Source organism: Aegilops tauschii, chromosome 6 (genome assembly GCF_002575655.3).
Source record: "Aegilops tauschii subsp. strangulata cultivar AL8/78 chromosome 6, Aet v6.0, whole genome shotgun sequence".
Lineage (NCBI taxonomy): Eukaryota > Viridiplantae > Streptophyta > Magnoliopsida > Poales > Poaceae > Aegilops > Aegilops tauschii.
In genome coordinates, this window is record NC_053040.3 from 411333260 (window position 1) to 411340451 (window position 7192).

The window sequence follows — 7192 nt, forward strand, 5'->3', positions numbered from 1 at the left end:
CTACACCATCCAACACCCCTAGCTCCGCAAACACCCCCTCTCCCCGTCCTTTCCAACTATATACTCCCCTACCTGCCGAACACAACTTATCACCACCACCATTAACACCCACCATAGCCAATCCCAACCATACACTCACCCCACCCGAGACGTCCCCAACACCCCCGGCCCCTACTCCCACTCCACCACCCAGCCCTGCTCCCACTCCACCACCCAGCCCTACTCCTTCGTCCGACTCTTCCACTGCGCCGGACTCACCAGTACCCACCTTACCCCCTCGTGCTATTCCTACAGCAGCCCCGATTAATGATCATCGCATGCGTACTAGGGCCAAATCAGGATTTCATCAACCCCAAGACCGCCTAAACCTTCATACCTCCGTATCTCTCACTTCTCTTCCAAAGAATTACAAAACTGCTCTACTTGATCCCAATTGGGCCGCTGCCATGCAAGAAGAATATAATGCTTTACTTCAAAACAACACCTGTCAACTTGTTCCTCGTCCTCCCAATACAAATATTGTTTCTGGCAAATGGATTTTTCGCCAAAAGTTCCACTCCGATGGGAGCCTCTCACGATATAAAGCCAGGTGGGTTTGTCGCGGCTTTTCTCAGCAACAAGGAATTGATTACGAAGAAACCTTCTCTCCTGTTGTTAAACCTAGCACCATTCGCACCGTTCTTAGTGTTGTTGTCTCCTCTTCATGGCCCATTCACCAACTTGATGTTAAAAATGCTTTCCTCCATGGTTCCCTTCAAGAAACTGTCTACTGCCAGCAACCTCTGGGTTTTGAAAATCCATCCTTTCCAACTCATGTATGTCTTCTTCAGAAATCTCTCTACGGTCTTAAACAGGCCCCACGAGCTTGGTTTCAACGCTTCTCCTCCTTCGTTCAAACAATAGGCTTCACTTCATCTCTCTCCGACACCTCTCTTTTTGTGTATCATCAAACTTCTGACACTGCCTATTTACTTCTCTATGTAGATGATATCATTCTTACCGCCTCCTCTCAAAAGTTCTTAGATCATATTGTCTCTCTTCTTAGATCTGAATTTTCTATGACTGACCTAGGACTCCTTCATCATTTCTTAGGCATTGCTGTTGTTCGAGATTCCTCCAGCCTTTTTCTTTCCCAACGCCAGTATATTCTTGATCTTCTTAATCGTGCTGGTATGCTTGACTGTCAATCATCTCGCACTCCTGTCGATACTAGTTTTAAACTTTCGGCTACCGGTGAACCCTTTTCCTATCCTACTCTCTATCGTAGCCTAACAGGTGCTCTCCAATATCTCACCATTACTCGTCCTGAAATCTCTTTTGCTGTTCAACAAGCATGTCTCTATATGCATGATCCCCGGGTTCCTCACTATAATCATGTTAAACGCATTCTTCGGTATTTAAAAGGAACTCTCAATCATGGTCTCCACCTCAATAATTCTTCTCCAAACTCGCTTACCGCATACTCTGTTGCAGACTGGGCTGGTTGTCCTGACACTCGAAGGTCCACTTCCGGTTTTTGTGTTTTTCTTGGTAACAATTTGATTTCTTGGTCTTCGAAAAGACAGGTTACAGTCTCACGTTCGTCGGCCGAGGCTGAGTATCGCGCTGTGGCACATGCCGTTGCAGATACAATCTGGATTCGGCAGTTACTCTCCGAGCTACACAGGCCTATTGAGCAGGCCACTATTGTCTACTGTGACAACATATCAGCAGTCTACATGACCAGCAATCCAGTTCAACACCGACGCACAAAGCATATTGAGATTGATATTCATTTTGTTCGTGAAAAGGTTGCTCTTGGTCAGGTTCGGGTGCTTCATGTTCCCTCTACGGCTCAGTTTGCTGACATTTTCACCAAGGCACTGCCTACTAAGCCGTTTCAAGATATCTGTTTCAGTCTCAACGTCGTCGAGCCTGCCGTTGATACTGCGGGGGGATGTTAGAGTAGTCATTATGGTATACGACTTCTAGTCCAAGTCAGTTTTGTACCCCTATCCCAAGTCGGTTTGTACCCTCTTATATACTCTTGTATGCCGCACCAAATCATCAACAATCAACAGTTTTATTCAGCTTTCAGGCCTCAATATGAGGGGTGAATAAACATAACAAGCAGACCTTCCCCTTCCCCTCCCTTCTCGGTCGCTCCTGCGAGCGACGCGGAAGGGAAACCCTAGCCGCCGGTCGCAGGCCCTCCTCCTCCTCCTCGACTCCTCCCTCGCCGCCGCCGGCTCGCGCTGACGGGCGAAGCCCTGTCAGCCTCGGCGGCGGTGGGGCCTTCCTTCGCCTGCTCGCTAGGGCCGACGCGGGTCGGGGTCAGCGGGCGGTGGCGTGGCGCTGGCCGAGGGAGTGACGGCGCTGCAGCGGGCGGCGGTGGCGGGGCCGGTGCCTGGCGGCAGCGCGTTGGGCTCGGTGGTGCTCGGTTCCGCGCGGTTGCGCCTGGCGTGGTGGCGGCGGCCGACGGTGGAGCGCGTCGGCCCCCCTTCGGCGGGTGGCTGATGCAGATGCCGGGAGCGCCGCTTCTGGCCGCGTGGGCGGCGGATTGGCGGTGAGCGTGGCTGGCTCCTGGGGCTTCCCCGTTTGCCCTTGGAGCAGATCTGGCGATGGTGCTTCCTCTCGGGGGGGGGGTGGATTGGGGGAAACCCCTTGGCTGTTCGCTGCGGCCACGATGTCGGCGACACTCCGGCGTTGTTCCCCTTCTTGAAGGCGGCTTCGTAATCCCCCCCTTGCCCTCCCTTCCTCGTCACGGGTGAAAGCCCCAAATCTCCGGATTGGGTGGTGACGGCGCTCCGGCGTCGTTTTTCTTCTTGAAGACACCACCTTGGAGCGGCGGAGTGGTGGTCGAGGCTTTGGCACGGGAGGTGGCTGCCGGATATCGTCAGTGGTGTCCATGCTCGGGCACTTGCGGTTGAAGTTGGCGCTGGCGCGCGGCGTTGGCGATGCTCGGTGGTGCGGCTGCCTGGTGCGGTAGTCGTGCTTGTCGTCCCCTCCCGGCAACCTGTTGGTCCTGGTCATGCGAGCTCAGGGGTGAGCGACTCTGCCTGTCGATGGCGTAGTGTCCTCCGATCCAGGACTAGAGGGCAGGGGGCTCTCTTCGGAGGTAGAGACGGATGGCGGACCGGATGGCCTTGCTCAAGGGGGATGACGGAGTGTGACAATCCTCCTGCAGCGGGATCTACCTCGGCTTAGTCGCGGCGTGTGTTGGCTCCTTTTCGCCAAGGGCTTCGATGTTCAAGCTTGTGCTTGGTGCATTCGAGTCTTGTTAGTGGCTCCTTTGGTATCTTGTATCTTTGTTGTTTATGGTTTTTTTCTTCCTTTCTTTTGTCTCGTTGAACTTGTGATTCGGTGGGTGCTTTATAATATAAAGCGGGGGAAAAGCCTTTATCAGTAAATATGAGGGGTCGATGTCCAGGTCGTCATCTGCCGTAGCATGGCCGGCTGGTGCGTTTACGACTTTATGTGCGTGCATTTGCATGTCGTCGTTTGCGTGCACCTCCATGTCTTCGTCCGCCACGTGCGCGTCCACCTCTGCCTCTGCGTGGATCTCCATGTCGTCGTTCACCGTAGCATGGCTGGCTGCTGCGTTTACTTCTGCGTCCACGACGTTTGCGTGCGCATCCACCTCCGCGCCTGTGTGCACATCCATGACATCATCAGTCGCAGCTTGGCCGGCTGTTGCGTTTACCTGCACGTCATCGTTCGCCGTAGCCTAGCCGACTTGACGGGCTGCTGCGTGCACGTCCATCTCCAAAACAGCCGGCACCTCGCCCGACGCCACCGCCGGCGCCGCCCACACGCATCATCGCCTTGCGCCCGGCGAGGATCAGTCGGCCATGTATGGAACGGTGCCAGCGGCCGCCCCGACCGGCTGTAGAGTCTAATGGCTGTCACGTGAATACCTAGACGATATAAAAGGATTACTTCCTCCAATCAGGGAGTAGGCGGGATAGGTGCAGCTGGTTTGCGTACTGCCACATAAGTGCGAGGTTTGGGGAGAGAAAACGAGCTGACATGGTGTCTTGTGGATTGTTTGACCAGTCAAATAAATGGAATACAGGGCTATACGATCTGGCAGTGACCGTATAATCATCTCAACACATATATAGTGATCGTATTGATCGTATTCTTAAATACAGCGACCAAAGTGAGTGTACGCGATAAGTTCAATGACCACGGGTGCATTTTACTCATTAATTATCTCCTCGGTTTCTCTTCCGTGATGGCAGTTGTCCACAACCGGACCTCCCCTGGGTCACGCCGCCCCTGCCGCCTACACCCACTGCCGCGCCGCACGCCGCTGGATCTCCACCCCCACCCTCCCCGCTCCACTGGATCCCCGCACGCCGCACCACCCCCCGGCCATGGGCACTGGCTACCCGGCTCCCCCGGATCCCCGCACCACCCGGCCATGGCGATGGCTGCTCCCCTCGCCGGGAATCCCCGCTCCTCCGGCCATGAAGGGCTCCTCTAGCTCCGGCCGTGCGCTCCAGCACCGACAGCCACTCTCGTACTCATGTAGTTCAACTGCGACCCCGCCATCGGATGGGCGGCCATGGCATGCCGACATGCCGTCCCGGCGCAAGTCCTTTTCTCTGTATCTTGACCCCGGACCTTTTTTCTGTATCTTAAAATTGGCTCTCTCCCCTCTTTTGGATTTCACGCTTCTCTTTCCTCTTCAACTGTTCGTGACCTTCCTCCCAGGTCTGCTTCCGCATTTTTGGTTGGTGAAGCATGCCATCGTTCTTCGTTTCAATCCAAATCAGACATGGGTTGGTCTCGCGTGCGAGCACGGCAACCCCTGAGCAACATTTCGATGATCGCACTTCCTAGGAACCAGGAGCCCCACGACCGCTTCCCTTTCTTCAGCTCGCTGCCGAGCGTCTCCAGCCAAGACGTGACGTCGGTGAGCCCTCCCCTTCTTCCTCCATCTCTCTTCTCTCTCCCGTTCTTTTCTCTAAGAGCTCTCTCTGTCTTTTATTTTTCTGCAGAGAGATGGCCATGGCCGCCCGATGCCGGAGCGCCGTCGGCCAAGGACCCGCCGGCATCCAGACCCCCTCCACGCCATCTCCATCTCGCCGGAGACCTGCACCAAGTCCCATCTAGCGCCTTCGCCACCCTTCGGCTCCCGCCCCGTAGCTCCGCAGCCCGAACGCTTCAACCGACTTGTGCCTGAAGCAGAGGAGAGGAGCTCCCTGCCACGAGCCTCTCCGGCGCTGGCTAACCAGCAGGCTGACCCGCCTCCTTCTTCCTTTTTTTCCGCCGCGATGCACCACCCCTTCGCTGTCTCCTACGGCGTGGACGCCGACGGCAAGCGGCGGCCCGTACCCGGCGGTGGAGAATGCGGTGAAGCAGTTTAATTAAGGATCGCGGGTAGGATTGTAACTAATGCAGGGTTGTTTTTGTAAAAACAAAGCGTTTTCTGATATACCCACTGAAAATAGGATGGCGGGTTGAATTCTAATAAATGAAGGGACTTTTCTGCAAAAAGGCTAACGATGTACGACCAGAACAGAGAATTCAACCCGCACGAATCGTTATTTTCGTAATTTATACAAAAGTCCCTATCTTTTTTCTTGAAATCAACCCGCCATCCGGATTTAAGTCACACCCGAACAGTTATTTTACATTTTTCGAAAAACCTGATGTTTTAGGTAATTCATCCGCAGATCATATTTAAGTCAAACAAATGCTTTTTAAAATCATCCATATCTTTTAAACTGTAACTCCGATTTGAACATGTTATATATGAAATTTGATTAAAAAATATGTAGATTATGAATATGAGATTATTTTTACCTGTTAAGTATTTTTAAATATTATTTTGGAATATATTTGAGTCAAACCAAATGATTTTTTAAATTATCCGTATCTTTTAAACCGTAACTTCGATTTTAACATATTATATATGAAATTTTATTAGAAAAATGTGTGGAATTTAAATATGATGTTAATTTTACCTGTTAAATATTTTTAAAATATTGTTATGGAAGCAAACTTATAATTTATAGCGCAAGATCCATTTTTTTATACCGGCAGCGATCCAGATTGCAAATAAACATCCCATTATAACCATATAGGGAAAAGAAAACATCGATAACTACACATGCATACCTCTAAAAAATGTCGCAGGGGAAACAACAGATTTCTCATCGCGAGAATGAGAGAAAGCGCGAGAGAGAGAAGGGGGGGGGGGGGGGAGTTGAGAGGGAGAGAGAGGCGCCTTAGGATTAACCATATTCAACACACGTTTTTGTTGTTTTGTGTGAACACCGAGGCCATCGCCGGCAAGGGTGAGAAGGAGGATAAGCGGCAACACAAATATGATGCCTCGCAAAAATAAAAGAGATGAACCTATTGTGGTTTTGAGTGATGGTTGTTGAGTTAAGAGCGTGTGTTATGTTTTCTCTTCCGTTGCAACGCACGGGCTCTTTTGCTAGTGAATAATAAAGAGCTCTACCCCTACTTTTCTGTATCAATTTTACTTTCTATAACTTATGTTGATCAACTACTTCCTTTGTGTCTACGCTATGCCCATTCTGCAACCCTTGGATCAAACTCGTCGGTAGAGGTTGTGGAACAGTCACAATGGGTAGCAAACTCGGTTTACTGCTTTTCGATGGTATGTATGAGTTGGTCGGCACATACGGGCGATACTATGCCCTGCTTCTCGCGGACAATAGTGGGCGCGGCTATGTGCCGCTCGCTGTGAGCCGTGTGTACGCTAGCGCTACCTACAACCAGCTGGTAGCGGGCTGACACAATTACGACATGGTAGCGCCGCCTCACTTTTAGAAAACGCTTCTACCATTTAGAAAACATATGAACATTTTAAAAATGTTCACACATTACAAAAATGTGTATGTGACATTTTCTTACAAATTTATCAATGCCAAAAAATGACCGTGTAATTCCAAAAAAACAATTTTGTACCATTAAAAAATTGTGTTACATACTTACATTTAGAAAAATATGTCCATGCGTTTTGAATAAATGTTTATCTCATTTTTGAAAACAAATCCAATGTAAAAAATATTCACATAGTTCAAAAAATAGTACGTGAAATTTTAAAAAGGGACATTTATATTTATGCCCCTAATTTGCGCCCACTCTCAGATCTATCCCTAACTTTTTGATGTGCTCAAATTTGCCCCTAAAAAGCATTTTAGGTCACGAGAATGCCCTTCCAGCTGGTCAT

General features: G+C 50.6%; 1 long non-coding RNA gene across 1 annotated transcript; it reads left to right on the top strand.

Annotated features, from left to right (window-relative positions):
* Positions 1-3978: 3978 nt before the first annotated feature.
* Positions 3979-5484, top strand: LOC109755597 (uncharacterized). Its single transcript, XR_012188027.1, has 2 exons — positions 3979-4900; positions 4986-5484. It is a non-coding gene; the product is annotated as an uncharacterized lncRNA (long non-coding RNA).
* Positions 5485-7192: the final 1708 nt, after the last annotated feature.